Consider the following 17,866-nt stretch of genomic DNA (forward strand, 5'->3'; position numbering starts at 1 on the left):
CAGGCAATTTGTTACCGCTATCATTGCTGAAATTAGCACTAAACATCCCATCTATGTATATGAGAAACATTATACAAATCTGGCAGAACTTAGAGAAACCCAATTAAATTATCATAAAAGATGGCAGCTCTAAAAAAAGCAATTTGGATCTTGAAATTATGCTTACAAGATCACACCTTAGCCCTTGGACAGTAATGTAACCTGGGTATTTTACAAAAGTAAATATGTGATTTTTTTTTCTTATTATTTTTTCCATTTTCTTAAATGTATTAAACTGATATTCAACATAAAGTTAAAAAGTATGCGGTACCTACACATTATAAACATGCTTAAAATACAAATGCAATGAGCCTAGTGATAATTAGGACAGTCATGCATATGACTAATAGTAAAGATAATTGTTCAGAAATGTCCGGGTGCAAGTGCCGCCCCCCAAAATTTGCCGCTATAGGCACGGGCCTTGTTGGCCTATGTCTTAATACGCCCCTGGAAATGACAAATTATAACATAAAATGATCTATGCATAAAATAAGTTTACACCAAAACAACTGATAAATAACATTCACAATTTAAATTTAAACTTGTATATAAGTTTGCTGTTTTATACATTCAGTTGTGTGTGAGCATACTAGTATTGCTAGTAGGCCTGGGACTTAACTGACTTTTTTTAGGGTTCTGTCCGAGTACCAGGGGGCATGTTCAATGCTACCAGGGAGCATGTTCATAATACAAAGGGGACATAGTCTGGTATAAAGAGGCACATTTTTTTTATTGTATAGCAGAATTGTGCATCATAAGGACTGGAAGCTAGAATGTGATTCTCTAGGGCTTTTTATCTGGCTCCCTTACCAAACTGTTTAAGATTATGTCTACACCAAGTATTTTGCAGAACTTTAAGTAAAACTGCACACCAGACTATTTAGGTGCTCCCAGAGAGGCCTATTTAACAAAGGTCTGTCGGACCTGATCCGACAGTGCGGATCAGGTCCGACAGAACTCACTGAATGCGGAGAGCAATACGCTCTCCATATTCAGCATTACACCAGCAGCTCTTGTTAGCTGCTGGTGCAATGCCGCCCCCTGCAGATTCGCGGCCAATCGGCCGCCAGCAGGGGGGTGTCAATCAACCCGATCGTACTCGATCGTGTTGAATTGTGGCAATCTCTGTCCGCCTCATCAGAGCAGGCGGACAGGTTATGGAGCAGCGGTCTTTAGACCGCTGCTCCATAACTTGCGTTTATGGCGAGTCTGAAGACTCACCAGAAACACGGGCCCTCAAGCACCTTTCAGAGCTTGGTAAATGGACCTCAGAGTGTTCACAGGCTGCCATCTATACTATTAACTTGAAGTTTGGAAATAACTTGCCTCTTTCTCTGCAATTGTCCCGTCTACACTCCCAACTGTCCCTATTTGAGAGGGACAGTCCCTAATTCGGAGCTCTATCCCACTGTTCCTCTGAGACAGCCATATGTATGTGCAGAATTTCCCTTAGACCCACAAAAAAAAAACACCCAGACACACCCAAAAACCACCCAGTGACCCCACCCTTACAACACAGCCCAGCCCACAAAAGGCCATGGCCCCCCAACCTAATAATTAGCCACAGATGTTGGAAGGTTTGCTTATTTCATACAGAAAAAAGTACAGTGAAATTTAAAAAAAATACTCATAAATATAATCCCATTTTGTTAAAGTAACATAGACACTTTCAAAGCATAATCAGATTTTTTTAAATCAGAATCCTAAATACTCTGCTGTATACAAAATATTTTTGCATACAAATACAAAATAGAATGTGCAAAGCTTAAAGCGACAGTGTACTCTAGAATTGTTATTGTTTAAAAAGATAGTTAATCTCTTCATTACCCACTCTTCAGTTTTGCATAACCAACACTGTTATATTGTTATATTAATACACTTTTTTTAAAGAGCTTTATTGAGACTTGAAAAGATATACAATGCATAAGAAAGTCAAGTAAATTGTAGACATCTAGTACAGTAATGATTCCAGTATATGTCAATTACATTAGTGATTCAATATATAACTTATTTTATTGTGACCATAAGCTGGTGTAGCCAATAAGGCCTCATGTCCAGGGCTCAGTGATACAAGCCCATTGTGCTTAAAGTTGTCTCAGTGCTTCAGTTTTTCTATTGTAAGAATATATCAACAGTAACTTTTTAAAAATTATAAAAGTTTGTTCACTTAAAGTGAAGTAAGATAAGTCTTCAGTGCTTAACAAAGAGAAACAAACTGAAGTTTGAATGTTGTTTGAGAAACATGTGAAGAAAGCTGCAGCAGCTGTCATAAGGGAAGTTAGATAGAGAGAAAAGTGGTTAGTTAAGTTGATGTAAGCGGAGAGCAAAGTTTTGGTAGAAAGGGGGAAGGAGTTATGGAGGAGGGGGAAAAAAGGGGGGGGGAGATGGAGTATGTAGATAGTGTCATATTAATCTTCAGTGTGAGGTTTCCAGTATCCAGCATGATCTCATGTATCATGTATTTCTATTTTGCCGTCTCGTAGGTAGCAGAATCTTTCTATTACTAGGTGTCTATCTTTTTTGGCTTTCCATTTAGCGCTGTTACGCATAATAAAAAATAAGTGTTTCTTTGGTTTATTATCTCGAATAAAAAATAAAAGTTCTGGGGTTCTAGCAAGGCTAGTATTTAGTTTTGAGTCAATGGTATCAAGAACTACCTGCCAAAAAGGTTCAATTAATCTACATTCCCACCATATGTGGAGAAAAGTCCCAACCTTCCCACAGCATCTCCAACACTTCCCATCTGGTTTTTAAATATGTTTTTAATTGTTATTTAGTGCCTTGGGGAGGTAGGTAAGGGACAAATTGTTTCTAGCAAAGTTTGAGGTGTAGTCAAAGATTTAGAATGTTTGTGAGAAGCAAGGTAGTGTCTTAGTTGTGTATGGGAGAACCATGAAAGCGGAATACCAGAGTTAGCCAACTTCTCTAAAGATTTAAATTCAGTGTTGGAACTGAATCTCTTAAATGCTACCTGGGCTAGTTGTGTTTTATCAATGTTAAAGTGTTGGGGAGTTAAAAAAGGTATCTCTGGGTTTTCGATACAGGGTGTTAGAGGTGAGGGTTGGATGAGATGTAAGAGTGTTCCTGTAGTATTTTGTCCCATTCCAGAAATAACTTTCTGATCAATGGATAATTAGCCAAGTGGGGGGTCTGGCTATAGGAGTAAGCCAGCCTAAGACACCCAAGTTAGGCATTTGCAAAATTGTTATGCCAATTTGGACCCATAGCTTGTCTTGTGACTTGATGCTCCATTCAATTTGATGTTGTAGGGCAGAGCTTTCCAAACTTTTTATGTTTGTGACACACTTTTTAGACCTACATCATTTCATGACACAGTAATTCAGTTGTACTAGCAAGCAGGAGGTTAAACTAACTTGTTTTAAGAGATATGGACACATAAATAAATGATATAATAATAATGTATTTACAAGTAAGAGTATGTAAGTATGTGTAAGAATGAAAAAAAAGGTTTAATAACACCAATAGCTACTTACTATTTTAATGGGATGTATGAGGTTGATGGGATGAAAACAGTTTCTGAATACTTAGTGGAATATTAGATAAAGACACTCACATTTCATCATCAAGCATTTTTAAACTTCCACTTCCTATCCATATATCAAGAGCAGGAGAAGCAATGCTCTACTGGGAGCTAGCTGCAAAAAAACTCACTTTTACTTTTGACTTCAGCTCAGCGTTTAAGCTGCTGCCCTCAGAGCTCTGCGAGTCTGACTGACTACTGCCCGCACTGCAAACACACGTGCAGTCACGAGCTGATTGAGGAGCCTACACGTGCAGTCACGAGCTGATTGAGGAGCCTACACGTGCAGTCACGAGCTGATTGAGGAGCCTACACGTATTGTCAGAAGCCAATGTCCTGCCAATTGGAATAGTTTCAGTTTCCGCTAAGCTGCGCTTATAGGTAAACATGATCTGTGACCCACTAGGTATTAATCATGTGTCAACCACGTGATATGCGTAGCAGGCAGGCGGAAAGTCGGAAACCAAAAAAAAATTTAAAAAGAATTTTAAATTCAAAACAATTTGTGCTGAAGTAGGGACACACCTACACACTGCCGCCGACACACTAATGTGTCACGACACACCGTTTGGAAAGCAGTGTTGTAGGGTAATGGATTTCTTGTAAAGGGCGGGCAATATGTGGGAGTCCCAATCTTTCCCTTTCCCTCGGTAGATATAAAATGCATCTAGCTATGCACGGTTTAATATTCTTCAATATATATTCCTCCAAGACTCCTTGGAGGTGTGCTAGATAATGAGGGGGTAGGTGAATAGGCAATGTCTGTAAATAGTATAAAATCCGCAGGAGGACAGTCATATTAATCACTCCTATTCTGCCCAGCCAGGAAATTGGTTTATTTCTCCAAGAGGATAAGTCTTGGCTAATATTGGTCAACAATGTTAGATAGTTGGCATCGAATAGGGATTCAGGTGTAGGTGTCAGATAAATACCTGATTATTTAAGTTTGTCAGTTTTTATTTTTAGGGGCAGAGTTGAGAGATTTCACAGTGGTCTTTTTGTGGCAGATTTATGTTTAGTATTTTAGATTTAATTTGAATGAGGTGGAAGTTTAAAACTCTACCATATAGATCAAATTATTTAAGAGCTAATGGTAATGAAAAGTATGGGTTAGTCAGGGTCAGTAATATGTTGTCCGCATATAACAACAATGTATGGTCTTTCTCCCATAGCTGTATACCACTGGTTAAATTGTTGTCCCTAATTTTTTTAGCCAGAACCTCAATTGCCAGTGCAAAAAGAAGGGGAGATAATGGGCATCCCTGTCTTGTTCCATTAGTTATATATGAAATGGTTCAGAGAGTATATTATTTACCTTAATATAGGCAGATATGGCAGAGTATAGGGAAAATATATTGTTGATGAATCGATGGCTGAATTGCATCTTCAGCAGGGTAGCTTTCAGGAAATTCCAGCTAACCCTGTTGAAGGCCTTCTCCACTGCTGTACAGACTAAGATCAAGGGTATATTATGTTGTCAGGCATGATTTATGAGAAGGGACAGTTTTATGGTGTTTTTCCTGGCCTCTCTACCAGGGACAAATCCCACCTGATTGGGGATACTAGTTAAGGTAAAAACCTATTTAACCAGCCTAAAATGTTCTGGTCTATCAGTTAATTTCCCTGGTTTTGATTTAACAGTGATATGGGCTGTCAACATTGATGGGGGGAGTTCATCTGTCTTTTTTCTAATTAGTTGAATAGTGAAGTAATATGGGATGTCAGGATATGTTTAAAAGTTGTATAATATTTTGAGCTAAATCTATCGAGGCCTGGACTTTTGCCTGTTGGTAAATTATTAATTATGTCAAGGACTTCTTGAGTGGTGATAGGGCCATCTAATTCCTCTGTTTCAAGTTCACTAAGTGAAGGGAGAGACACATTTTCCAGATAGGCGGATATATCACCTAAGGTTGGGCAGTGGTCAGCGAGCGATCTTTCCTGCTAGGTCTGGGGTGTCCTGTAAATTATATAACTTGTGATAGTAGTTGTGAAAGACTTTGACAATGTTAGGACTGTACATGAGGTTTATTTTGCCTATCTTTTATTTTGTGAATGTGCAATTGTAGCTGCTTCTTTTTTATTGCCCTAGCCAGCAGTTTACCAGGCTTGTCACCATATTCGTAAAACTTTTGTTGAAGTTTAAAAGCTGTCTTTTGTATGGTAAGCAGATTCCAAATGTCTGTTCTGGCTTGAGTGAGCACATTTAGTATAATAGAGTCAGAGGATGAGTTTTTGTGTTGTTTGAAAGTGTGGACTTTTTTTTAGTAAAGAAGTGTATTTAAGTCTGGTTTGTTTGGCCTGTACAGCTTTTTGTTTTTTGAACTCCCCTCATAACACACACTTGTGGGCTTCCCAGATTGTGTGCTGTTTCATATCATCAAGGTTGTGGGAGAAGTAGTCAAAAAGCACTTTTCTCTTGTAAGGTGTATCCAGTCCACGGATTCATCCTTTACTTGTGGGATATTCTCCTTCCCTACAGGAAGTGGCAAAGAGAGCACACAGCAGAGCTGTCCATATAGCTCCCCCTCTAGCTCCACCCCCCAGTCATTCTCATTGCCGGCACTAAGCACTAGGGTCTCTCTCGGGAGGGTAAAGTGAATGTGGTCAAGCGTCTGGCAGAGGTACCAGACGTTCAAGCGTTTACTCAGGCTTTAGTCAGAATCAAGCCTGTCTATAAACCTGTGGCTCCGCCATGGAGTCTAAATCTAGTTCTTCCAGTTCTTAAAGGGGTTCCGTTTGAACCTTTACATTCCATAGATATTAAGTTGTTATCTTGGAAAGTTTTGTTTTTGGTAGCTATCTCTTCTGCTCGAAGAGTCTCAGAGTTATCTGCCTTACAGTGTGATTCACCTTACCTGGTGTTCCACGCAGATAAGGTAGTTTTGCATACCAAACCTGGTTTTCTTCCTAAAGTTGTTTCTAACAAGAATATTAACCAGGAAATTGTTGTTCCTTCTCTGTGTCCTAACCCTTCTTCGAAGAAGGAACGACTGTTACACAATCTTGATGTGGTTCGTGCTTTAAAGTTCTATTTACAAGCAACTAAGGATTTCAGACAAACATCTTCCTTGTTTGTTATCTATTCTGCTAAGAGGAGAGGTCAGAAAGCGACTGCTACCTCTCTTTCCTTTTGGCTGAAAAGCATCATCCGTGTGGCCTATGAGACTGCTGGCCAGCAGCCTCCTGAGACTATTAGTGCTCATTCTACCAGAGCAGTGGCTTCCACATGGGCTTTTAAAAACGAGGCTTCTGTTGAACAGATTTGTAAGGCAGCGACTTGGTCTTCGCTGCATACTTTTTCTAAATTTTACAAATTCGATACTTTTGCTTCTTCTGAGGCTATTTTTGGGAGAAAAGTTTTACAAGCAGTGGTGCCTTCCGTTTAAGGTACCTGTCTTGTTCCCTCCTTTCATCCGTGTCCTAAAGCTTTGGTATTGGTATCCCACAAGTAAAGGATGAATCCGTGGACTGGATACACCTTACAAGAGAAAACAGAATTTATGCTTACCTGATAAATTACTTTCTCTTGTGGTGTATCCAGTCCACGGCCCGCCCTGGCGATTAAGTCAGGTAATAATTTTTTGTTTAAACTACAGTCACCACTAAACCCTATGGTTTCTCCTTTTTCTTTCTAACCTTCGGTCGAATGACTGGGGGGTGGAGCTAGAGGGGGAGCTATATGGACAGCTCTGCTGTGTGCTCTCTTTGCCACTTCCTGTAGGGAAGGAGAATATCCCACAAGTAAAGGATGAATCCGTGGACTGGATACACCACAAGAGAAAGTAATTTATCAGGTAAGCATAAATTCTGTTTTTCTAATTCTATTTTTGTTATGGTATCTTTAAGAAGAAAGTCGTCCAGTTTCCAAAGGAATGGACGATTTGGAATTGAGGGCTAATTTAGGTGGCACATGACTGGGGTACGGTCAGTCCAAGTCATGGGTAATATTTTAAAGCCAGTTACTAAGGTTCAGAGTAGATTGGTCAGAGAAGATATAATCAATCCTGGTATATTAATCATGGGGATGGGAGAAGAATGCCAGATGTCATGTACCGCTAGATTTTTTATTTTTTTATACATTATTTTTTATTGCCAACAATGTATGCACCCGTACAGAAAAAAAGACCAAGAAAAATGTCATAAAATACATTAAAGGACCAGTCAACACAGTAGATTTGCATAATCAACAAATGCAAGATAACAAAACAATGCAATAGCACTTAGTCTGAACTTCAAATGTGTAGTCGATTTTTTTCTGACAGTTTTAAGTTATGTCTATTTCCACTCCCCTGTACCATGTGACAGCCATCAGCCAATCACAAATGCATACACGTTTATTCTGTGAATTCTTGCACATGCTCAGTAGGAGCTGGTGACTCAAAAAGTTTAAATATAAAAAGACTGTGCACATTTTGTTAATGGAAGTAAATTGGAAAGTTGTTTAAAATTGCATGCTCTATCTAAATAATGAAAGTTTAATTTTGACTTGAGTGTCCCTTTAAACAAGAGGGAAAATAACAATCGTACTCAAACATATGATAATATTGAATAATTTAAATTAAAGCAATTCCTTCAAAATTATGCTAAGAATTAAACTGCTGACTCATGTGCAATATATGTATACAGTGTTAGAAGAGGAAAAAGAAAGCAAAGGGGGTGAAATAGGAAACAATTCCTTTAAGCATTGAGACATCATTTAAACAGAGACAGAATTATTTAAGCTGATGTCCATCAAGATAAATATTAAACTGTGAAAGCAGCAAAAAAAGAAAAGAAAATCCCCTACGATCTCTCCCCACACCCCCACTCACCTCACCCCACTTAACTAGCAGGTAAATTCTCATAAGAGTTGTAGTGCCATGATGAGGGAAATATGTTAGCATATATTGAGTAGAAAGTGGAAGAAGCAGGATAGATTTTAACCACTTATCAAAAAAAATAAATGAAACTGCTTATTTTGTAGGGTAGAGATTTTACATTTTTCAAAAATAATCTGGGATTGTATTACCTCAGTAAATGCCCCCACTGATGGAGCTTCACGTTTTTTCCCAATTTTTCAGGATTAAGCTGCGGCCAATCATAATATAAGTATTTACAAGTTTTACATTAACTGTATCTGAGGCCCTATATAGAAAAAAATGTGTTTAGGCTCTAAAGTAATTCTATTTCCCATAGTTTTATTGAGCCAGTAACTGAATTTATGCCAAAATTTAATGATTTTTGGGCATAGCCAAAAACAATGAGGAGAATCAGCTATAGGAAAATTACACATGGGGCAATTACCGGAGCCTGTTCTGGACCACTTAACTAATCTAGAAGGCGAAATATAAGCATTGTTAATTAACTTTGTGTGTGATTCTTTCCAAGGGGAAGAAATAGGAGCCTCTCTGGTCCATTTGATACTTATTTTAACCGTATCTATCTTAAGATCCTCAAAATATTTCTTCCATTTAAGGAGCCTCATATCTAAATATAATTGGCCTTGTTTGGACAGTAACATTTTGTATAGAATTGAAATTGAATGACTGCCCACCCTGTATAGTGTGATATAGTCACCTATTTTGCCAAAGCAACCTTCCACATGTGTTAATTCCAATTTCTAATAAAATGTCACAGTTGTAGGTATGCATAGAAATTATTATTAGGTATATTAAATTCTTTAGATATACTTTCAAAGGTACTCACCTTATAAGATCAATCTAGAACCTGGTTTACAGAGACCAGACCTTTTTGTGCCCAAGTTTTAAATATCTCCAATTGTATCCCAGATAAGAAGTCTGGATTGCCTCTAAAAGGGAGAAAGTATGATATATGAAAATTAATATCTAGTGCCGAGCATAATTTCTGCCAAGCTTTAACAACATTATGCAGTCCGGGCAAATTTTTAATACTTGTTGGAAGATGAGATAAAGGACCATGTAAAATAGCCTTAAGCAAAAAAGAAGAGACTAACTTCTTCTCAAGAGGAACATTATTCAGATAGTTTCCTGCAGTTAGCCAATCAATTGCATATTGAGACAATATTGAAATATTGTACCATTTGATATCAGGGGGGGAGAGAACACCAAATAATCGACTAGATTACGAGTTGTGCGTTACAGTTTAAACGCAAAAAATGGCCATTTCAGCGTGAAAACAGTAATGCAGCTATTACGAGTCTTGACGGTATAGCTGTACCGCAAGCATTTTAGCCTGTAACGCAACGTCAATCCTGCACTCAAAAAATTAACGTCGGTATTACAAGTTGTGCGGTGAGGCTAAAATGCTTGCGTTACAGCCTATACCGACACTATCCATTCTGCTATCTGAGACCAGTAGTTAAGAGTTTTGCGCAACAAAAATGTTTCACAAAACTCATAACTAAAATGTTACAAAGTACATTAACACCCATAAACTACCTATTCTGCCGCCCTCTTGCATCGCAAACACTATTTAAAATGTATTACCCCATATCTGGCACTCCCGACATCGCCGCCACTAATAAAAGTTATTAACCCCTATTCCGCCGCACCCCGACATCGCCGCCACTATAATAAAGTTATTCACCCTTATTCCCCCCCACCCCAACATTGCCTACACTATAATAAAACTATTAACCCCTATTCCGCCACTCCCCGACATCGACAAAACTAAATAAAGTTATTAACCCCTAAACCTTTGGCCTCCCACATCTCCGCCACTAAACCGCCAGCCCCCACAACACAAAAAAACTAAATTAAACTTTTAACCCCAAACTTAACAACCCCCTAACTTTAAATTAAAATTACAATATCCCTATCTTAAAATAAATAAAAACTTAACTGTGAAATGAAAAAAAAACTAAGTTTTAACTATAAATTAACCTAACATAACTATTATACTAAAATTAAAATAACTACCAATTAAATAAACTAAATTAAACATTAAAAAAACCTAACACTACTAAAAAATTTGTATCTAAAATTACAAAAAATAAAAGACAAAGACCCCCCAACAGTAAAACCCACCACCCAACCAACCACCCAAAATAAGCTACCCATTGCCCCGAAAAGGGCATTTGTATGGGCATTGCCCTTAAAAGGGCATTTAGCTCTTTTGCATTGCCCTTAAAAGGGCATCTAGCTCTTTTAAAAAAGCCCAAACCCTAATCTAAAAAAAAACCCACCCAAAAAAACTAACACTAACCCCCGACAATCCACTTACAGTTTCTGAAGTCCGGACATCCAGGGGGCAAAGTCTTCATCCAGGCAGCGTCTTCTATCTTCATCCAGATGGCATCTTCTATCTTCATCCCGGCGGCGTCTTCTATGTTCATCCTGGCGGCGCGGGGCAGGTTCATCCTTGAAGACATCCGGTGCGGAGCGTCCTCTTTATACGGTCATCGCCGTACACTGAATCTTCAATGCAAGGGAGCATTTCCAAATGGCGTCCCTTGCATTCCTATTGACTGATCTGATTTTTTAAATTAATAATTTATATGAGATTTGGCAGGCTCTACATCCCAACGAAAGAAACTTAAATTTTTTTCTAAGCCCCACAACTCCTACTCTAGATTAGATTATTTCTTCACTGACTCATGGACTCTTAATAACATCCAAAATTCCCACATTTGCACATTTACCTGGTAGGACCATGATGTTATTCTATTCGCTTTGACTACAGATACCACTAAATCATCCAGACCCTCTTGGAAACTACCTAAAACTCTTTGGCTAGACCCAGAATTTAAACCTCTTCTTCAGACCTCTATCACTGAATTCCTATCCATTAATGAAGATCCACAAATCTCATATCAGACGCTTTATTAGAGGCATCTGTATTCAGAAGCAACCCTCCTTAATATCTCTTCTAAAAGTCCATCTGGGACTCCTGGTCTCCTCCTTAAGAAACAAGGAATCCCAAAAACATAATTTATGTAAGAACTTCCCTGATAAATTAATTTCTTTCATATTGGCAAGAGTCCATGAGATAGTGACGTATGGAATATACAATACTACCAGGAGGGGCAAAGTTTCCCAAACCTCAAAATGCCTATAAATACACCCCTCACCACACCCACAATTCAGTTTAATGAATAGCCAAGTAGCGGGGTGATAAAATAAGGAGTAAAAAGGCATACAAAAAGAAGAACTGGAAAAATAATTGTGCTTTTACACAAAAATCATAACCACCATAAAAAGGGTGGGCCTCATGGAAAAGAAATTAATTTATCAGGTAAGTTCTTACATAAATTATGTTTTGTTTCATGTAATTGGCAAAAGTCCAGGAGCTAGTGACGTATGGGATAGAAATACCCAAGATGTGGAAGACCACAGAAGAGTCACTAAAGAGGGAGGGATAAAATAACAACAGCTATTTTCGCTGAGAAAATTAAATCCAAACAAAATAATAAGTCTTTCTGAAAAATTTAAAGAAAAAACTTAAATCATAAGCAGAAGAATCAAACTGAGACAGCTGCCTGAAGAACATTTCTACCAAAGACTGCTTCAGAAGAAGCAAATACATAAAAATGGTAAAATGTAGTAAATGTATGCAAAGAAGACCAAGTTGCTGCTTTGCAAATCTGATCAACTGATTCTTAAAAGCCCAAGAAGTGTGTGTGTGTGGGGGGGGCGGAGCCAACAGCCAAGGAGAGAAGACGTGCATGGTGATAGCTCCTGATTCTGACTACCTTTTTTGGGATTATTAATCAGTTTCTAAGGGTATATGTGACATGTTGACAATAGAAACATCATCTGTCAAAACACTGCAATAGTGAAGAATATACATTTTGTTTACACTATGGCCTATACTTCCCGATCAGATCAAGGCAGATTTGAGGCCTAGACCACCGGGTCCTCCCACACCTAAATATTCAAAAACGTTGATAGCTATAGAAGTGATTGCATATACTATACTTAAAATGCAGGAGATTCTGGCAATTCTACATGCTCTCTGTGAGGATCTTGAGAAATCACTGCTTAAAGAGCTTCAATTTCTACTTCCAACCACTTGCCCTGAATGCACTCCGTTGCTTAGACCTCACACCGGGTACAGATAGCCCAGGGGAACCATTACTTGCGCCATACAGATTGAAGGCTATCCCCCTTACTACACCTACCGGCCCGCAGAGAGGGACAGTGGAACCACAGAAGGAGACACCAGATTTTACATGGGACCAACTGATATGCCCTGCAGAAGAGAACAAGAAAGTAGCGGTCAATAAGTCTGCTATTTCCAGAGAGGAGTGGGATGATTCGGTTAAGCTGATCTGGAACCCAGGAATGACGAAGATGATCTTTGTAGAGCTACTCACCGAGATACAGCGATGTGCTGCTCGGATCACATGTGGGACCGGTACCTCTATACCCCAACTAAGCAACCTGGGGTCCTCGGATATCAGGAGATTGAGGGACCAGGGACACATTGCTATATGGGAACGACTACGTGACAAATCGGTATGCCAGGACAGACAAGACATTGGATAAAAGACGTGTCTGTTTATAGCTGATGTATGTAGCATTCCGCAACAACAATATATATCTCCCATTCTCCATGATGACTTGCTGGTCTGATATGGTATATCTGTTACGATTGCCTAAAAATGCTAAAGTGGTTATGTCTATGGTACTTAAAACCGGACAATATACTCTTGTGTACTGTTATGCCACCTAGATGGGCTGCTACCTTTCGCACCCTTAAAATACTTTCCATATGTTGTGTGTAATTTTTGGTTCTGCACTCTATATGATAACGTTACAAGTTGGATTCAATATATGATCCCATTGTTAAGGAACATCAATGATGTTAGGAACCTGACTTCCTCTACTTACTGTTGCAGATAGATATTCGTATCTGCTTTTAATTGGCGCTCATAGGATTTATTTAAAACTGTGTCCTGCAGTGTTTTATATAAACAGGCTACCTAACTTGAAATTAAACTTTAAATTACTTCCCAGTAGCGTTAAGTCTGTTATACAAATTAACAATATAGTAACAGGCATCTGACAGTTTATTTTTATTTATTTTCTTACTCTTACCTACTAAGCGATATATATGCTAATAATTTCGGATGTTATACAACCCAGAGTTAACGACTAGTTTGTGGTTTTATGCAAGCAGGGTATAAGCGCCTATTACAATAGCTTTGGCATGAGAACACGGTAATGCCTTGTGACTTCTACAGTAGACTGCCTGCGGCAGGAGCAGACAAATAAGACCATGCTGAGACATAAGCATTTCCATATACCTATACATGCCTCATGCAAAGCCTAAAATTTAAGCTCTATAACCCACATGCACTAAGTCCCTTGCTGTGTAGTAGCTTCATGTTACATAAGTAGTTTAAATGCTAAGCTGGATACTAGAGTTGAACAGTGTTATAGAACCTTTTATTAGTAGAGGTCATTTGAACTTTTCTTGTTATACTTTCCCTAATCACTCCCTATATGTTCTGGGAACTATCTACTGTATGTCAGCTATATATATGATAATGTCAGATGCATTTAGGTTATCTGTAATTGCTGTCCCCACAATGTACAATTTACTTTCCTTAACAATATTGAATTATTTAACATAGTCTTCTTCAATTTGATGGTAGACTAGTTGAGGGGTTATACAAATGTTTAGGCTGATCCTAGGTTGGTAGTGTCAGCATCAAATTGCAGCTATGAGTTCCAAGGGTTTGCTCCTATGACTTGTTTAAAATTGCCTAGGCATTTACATATTTAACTAGAAGGGATTCTGACAATTGATGGGTGTGATATTAGGAGCCGAAATCACTCTGTAATACATATTACACACCAATAGCACATATGTTATAACTAGGCTCGAAACCTTAGCTTTCTAGGTGCCCATATGTTCTAAATAATTTGAAAGATTGTGCTAGTTTTTGCAAGTATTATTGTACTATTATAGTCCTACTAGCCTTAGGTATTATTCTGATACCTCCGTACATTTCTACTCAGTGAGTTTTTTACCTTTTGGTCAAAATAACACTTCAAAATAGCCTAATCCAGACCCTGGATTTCCGTCTACAACTTACCCACAACTCCTGTGCTCCCCCCTTACTCCACTGGGCTTACATCGTAAGCGTAGGAAACTGCATCCTATAGCAACTCCACCCCCATATATTTTCATTTGTTATATATTCCCTATCTTAACCTTAAGCCACTATGTAAGCATTCCAGAGGTCCAAGAGTGAACGCTATCTTTCACATGAGGTATGCCATTTATCCAGTTCATCTTTCTATCTCAGTTTAAGGGAAATTGATAACACCTATAGTACCCTGAAAATTATGATAATAAAAATAAATAAAAAGAGATTTGGTTGAGCGAATACGGGTTACCTAACTAATAACATTTATCTTTACGTGTTAAAATGTCATGTTATGCCTGTAAGATATAAGATGCACAGTGGTGACCTTTTATATCACTCAGAAGTAATGTTTTGGAATATATTTATGTCAATGATTGAAATGTAACCATATGACTGTCTTAATGTTATATAATTTTATTCTCAAATAAAAACACATATAAAAATAAAAATAAAAAACGCCCAAGAAGTGACAAATGATCTGGTAGAATGAGCTGTAATTATCTGAGGTGGAGACTGACCCGCCTCCAAATAAGCCTTGTGAATCAAAAGCTTTAACCAAGATGCCAAAGAAATGGCAGAGGCTTTCTGCCCTTTCCTAGGACCAGAAAAGACAACAAATAGACTAGACGTCTTTCTGAAATCTTTAGTAGCTTTAACATAATATTTCAAAGCTCTTACAACATCCAAAGAATGTAAAGATCTTTCAAGGGTATTCTTAGGATTAGGACACAAGGAAGGAACAACAATTTTCCTACTAATGTTGTTAGAATTCACAACCTTAGGAAGAAACTTAAACAAAGCGCGCAAAACAGCCTTATCCTGATGGAAAATCAGAAAAGGAGACTCACAAGAGAGAGCAGACAATTTGGAAACTCTTCTAGCTGAAGAGATAGCCAAAAGGAACAACACTTTCCAAGAAAGTAGTTTAATATTCAAAGAATGCATAGGCTCAAAAAGAGAAGCCTGCAAAGCCTTTAAAACAAAATTAAGACTCCAAGGAGGAGAAATTGATTTAACAACAGGCTTGATATGAACCAAAGCCTGAACAAAATAGTGAATATCAGGAAGCTTAGCAATCTTTCTATGAAAAAAAGAGAGCAGAGATTTGTCCCTTCAAAGTACTTAAGGACAAACCTTTATCCAAACCATCCGGAAGAAATTGTAAAATTCTAGGAATTCTAAAATAATACCAAGAGAATTTATGAGAAGAACACTGTGAAATATAGGTTTTCCAAACCCGATAATAAATGTTCCTTGAAACAGACTTACAAGCCTGTAGCATAGTAATAATCACTGAGTCAGAGAAACCTTTATGACTAAGCACTAAGCGTTCAATTTCCATACCTTCAAATTTAGTGATTTGAGATCCAGATGGAAAAACGGCCCTTGAGACAGAAGGTCTGGCCTTAAAGGAAGTGGCCAAGATTGGCAACTGGACATCCAGACAAGATCCGCATACTAAAACCTGTGAGGCCATGCTGGTGCTATCAGAAACGCATGCGATTGTTCCATTAAGATCGTGGAGATCCCCCTTGGAAGAAGAACTAGAGGCGGAAAAATGTAAGCAGGTTGGTAAAACCAAGGGACTGCTAACGCATCTACCATCTCCGCCTGAGGATCCCTGGTCCTGGAAAGGTACCTGGGAAGCTTTCTTGTTTAGATGGGAAGCCATCATATCTATTTCGGGAAGACTCCACATCTGTACAACCTGACAAAATACATCTGGATGGAGAGACCACTCCCCTGGATGTAAAGACTGACGACTGATATAATCCGCTTCCCAATTGTCTACACCTGAGATATGTATCGCAGAAATTAGACAGGAGTTGGATTCCGCCCAAGAAAGTATCCGAGATACTTCTTTCATCACTAAAGGACTGCGAGTCCAACCACGATGATTGACATATGCCACAGTTGTGATATTGTCTGTCTGAAAATGAATGAATGATACTCTCTTTAATAGAGGTCAAGCCTGAAGAGCCCTGAAAATAACAGAGTTCTAAATTATTGATTGGTAACCTTGCCTCTTGAGGATTCCAAGCTCCTTGTGCTGTCAGAGACCCCCAGACAGCTCCCCAACTTGTGAGGCTTGCATCTGTCAAAATCACAGTCCAGGAAGGATGAGCAAAAGAGGCCCCTTTAATTTGATGATGGTCCAACCACGAGGACAGAGAGAGTTGAATGTTGGGATTTAAGTATATCAATTGTGATATCCGAGTATAATCCATGCAACATTGATTCAGCATGCAAAGCTGCAGAGGTCTCATATGAAAACGAGCAAAGGGGATCGCGTCCGATGCTGCAGTCATGAGACCTAAAATTTCCATGCACATAGCCACTGAAGGGAATGATCGAGACTGAAGGTTTCGACAGGCAGAAACCAATATCATTTTTCTCTTGTCTGTTAAAGACAGAGTCATGGACACTGAATCTATCTGGAAACCTAAAAATGTGACCCTTGTCTGAGGAATCAAGAAACTCTTTGGTAAATTGATCCTCCAACCATGTTTTTGAAGAAACAACACCAGTTGATTTGTGTGAGATTCTGCTAAATAAATAGATTGAGCCAGTACCAAGATATCGTCCAAATAAGGAAACACTGCAATAACCTGCTCTCTGATTACAGATAGAAGGGCACCGAGAACTTTCGAAAAGATTCTTGGAGCTGTTGCTAGGCCAAATGGAAGAGAAACAAATTGGTAATGCTTGTCTAGAAAAGAGAATCTCAGAAACCAATAATGGTCTGGATGAATTGGAATGTGAAGATACGCATCATGTAAGTCTATTGAGGACATGTAATGACCTTGCTGAACAAAAGGCAGAATAGTCCTTATAGTCTCCTTCTTAAAAGTTGGGACCCTTACAAATTGATTTAAAAACTTCAGATCCAGAACTGGTCTGAAAGAATTTTCCTTCTTCGGGACAAAGAATAGATTTGAATAAAAACCCAGAACCTGTTCCAGAAGTGGAACTGGTACAATTACCCCTGAAAGCTCTAGATATGAAACACACTTCAGAAAGACCGGAGCTTTCACAGGATTTGTTGGAACATGAGAGAGAAAAAATCTTCTCACAGGAGGTCTTATTCTGAAACCTATTCGATACTCCTGAGAGACAATTTTCTGACTCCAATGATTCTGAACGGAACCTGCCCAAACGTCCTGAAATAATTTCAATCTGCCCCCTACCAGCAGAACTGGATTGAGGGCCGCACCTTCATGCAGTCT

The sequence above is a fragment of the Bombina bombina genome, chromosome 5 (assembly GCF_027579735.1).
Source record: "Bombina bombina isolate aBomBom1 chromosome 5, aBomBom1.pri, whole genome shotgun sequence".
Classification (NCBI taxonomy): domain Eukaryota; kingdom Metazoa; phylum Chordata; class Amphibia; order Anura; family Bombinatoridae; genus Bombina; species Bombina bombina.